The sequence below is a fragment of the Nothobranchius furzeri genome, chromosome 13, assembly GCF_043380555.1.
Source record: "Nothobranchius furzeri strain GRZ-AD chromosome 13, NfurGRZ-RIMD1, whole genome shotgun sequence".
Classification (NCBI taxonomy): Eukaryota; Metazoa; Chordata; class Actinopteri; order Cyprinodontiformes; family Nothobranchiidae; genus Nothobranchius; species Nothobranchius furzeri.
In genome coordinates, this window is record NC_091753.1 from 63,296,875 (window position 1) to 63,299,374 (window position 2,500).

Consider the following 2,500-nt stretch of genomic DNA (forward strand, 5'->3'; position numbering starts at 1 on the left):
GGAAATTTGTGGTTATTTAGCTGCTAAGTGCTTCACTTAGTTCACTAAATAGCTTTTTTCTGTCAGCTATGTGCTCGTTCTGCCGTTGTGTACAGACGTCTCAGCTCTTCTGCAGCTTTTTGAGTCCGTTGAAACGTTCTGAACATCTTAACCGAGCGTTTCTACGTGACTTGAGCTTTTCATTAAAAACAATTTAATTAGGAGAAGTCAGGTGAAGCAAAGTAGGTGTGGACACACACACACACACACACACACACACACACACACACACACACACACACACACACTTACACACACACTTACACACACACACACACACACGTGTTTTTATGGGTTTGTGTGGACTACGTTTTCTGAGTTGTTTGTGTGGACCCTGACTTCCACTATAGCCAGAATGGTGCAAAAATTATGTTTAACTCTAGGTGGGACAAAGGAAGCTTCCTCTAGGATTTTGGTTGTGTGGACCGGGTAAATGTCCACACAATGGTGAATGTCCACACAATGGTGAATGTCCACACAATGTTGGTCTCCCGTCAGGGGTTGGTCCACACAAACCTATAAAGACAAGTGTACACACACACACACACACACACACACACACACACACACACACACACACACACACACACACACACACACACACACACTTCTGAATTAGCCGTAGATTACCAACTCAAGAGTTTTTCCCGAGTGAACCCCCAAGCTAATGTTATCACATGTGAGTATTTATTCCTTATTCAGCATGGACGAATCAGAGCATCTGGTAATTACTCTCCTCCTCCTGCTCGCGCTGCCGAACCCTGCTGCTGGTTTTCACACCGGATCAGAGAACGTTTGTTCCTTAATAAAGGAAATAATGATCAGAACATTTATTTTGTATTTACTCGGGTTAGTTTTAAAATCCGGACCTTAAAGAAGCAACAACGGGCTAAACCTGCAAGGAAGATTTCCGGCTGCTTCCACTTAGTCTCGTTAGCGTTCCTACACCAAACATGAAAGCTTCCTCAAACCTGCAAGAAACACCTGATGGTTTTGTTGCAGAAACAGCAAAGCACACTCCGTTTGCTTCCTGTTTCCAGCCTGAATATTCCTCATGTCCACAAGCAGCTAGAGCTTGTGTTTCATTTGTTGGTGTGGAAATATGAATCCTAACGTAAGTCAGGTGTTCATGTCACAACTCAGAAAAATCCCAACCTGACTGACACATGTTTACAGTTAAAACGTTATTTTATTTAAAAATACTGCAAACATCCAAATATTTCAGTTTACTAATCCCGCTTTGCATTTGGCGGTAATCCCAGATGAGGGTGAAGGAACTTGCGGGGATCAGAGTGAACGTTACGCTTGTGCTGCATCAACATGCAACAGCAATGCCACGTTGACTCATGCAGACCTGATGTTCCCAGTGAGGGATCACCAGTTTGAAGGTAGTTCCAGACTTTTATTAATTGACTTCCATTCTGTGCAGATAAATACAAACCAGTGAATGCTGGGATTCATGTTTAAATGCACAGACACTTATGTGAGCTCAGCTGCTTTGCTAGAGTTACGAGTCAAACAAACTCTTGGACTACGAGTGTTGGGGGTCTGGTGGGCGCGCACCTGTCCACAAAAGGAGTCAAAACATGGATAAAAGCTCAACCAGATCAATTCTGTGTTGATTTTATTTTATTGACAAAAAGATAAAAGCTTTTCTGTATTCAATAAAAGTATTTTTAATTTAATAATTGTCTTTTATTGACCGAATGACAATCTGCATTCTAGCAACTGGATTCCTTAAATCTTTAGTTATTTGGCACTGAATCGCTGTAACTGTTGTGCTAGTCTGACAGATGATGAGATAGCCTTGAACCCTTGTTTAACCCTCCCACCGTCCTAATGGGCGTGACCCCACCAGGAAAGGTGACCATAGAGCAGGGTTGATGGATTATCCCTTGAGGTCCACGTGGCAGGGGTAAGGAGTGAGCACCACCTCACCCCTGCCACTTGGACCTCAAGGGATAAACCATCAATCCTGTTCAATGGTCACCTTTCCTGGTGGGGTCACGCCCATTAGGACGGTGGGAGGGTTATTCATGAGGATGAGTCATTGTGGTTCTGAAGGGCCATCAAGTTAACCTGCTTCAGGTTCTGATGCAGTTCTGACCAACGGTGAAAAGCACATTTCCTGCAATGCATCATGGGTCAAAGGATGGAGGTGAACTCAGCCACCAAAAGGGGGAGTGGTTTTCTCACCCATTTCACCCAAATCCCATCACACGCCTGGAGACGTGTTTTGTCCTTTTTCTACAAGACCTCGTCATCGTCGTCGTCGTCTTCCTCCGCTTATCCGGGTCCGGGTCGCGGGGGCAGCATCCCAACTAGGGAGCTCCAGACCATCCTCTCCCCGGCCACCTCCACCAGCTCCTCCGGCAGGACCCCAAGGCGTTCCCGGACCAGATTGGAGATGTAACCTCTCCAACGTGTCCTGGGTCGACCCGGGGGCCTCCTGCCGGCAGGA

The 2,500-nt window shown here is 45.7% G+C and overlaps 1 protein-coding gene across 2 annotated transcripts in view; it reads right to left on the reverse strand.

Annotated features, from left to right (window-relative positions):
• LOC107374383 (calsyntenin-2) overlaps positions 1–2,500 on the reverse strand; it is a 542,719-nt gene that overhangs the window by 39,346 nt on the left and 500,873 nt on the right. The gene's annotated exons all lie outside the window — the stretch shown is intronic.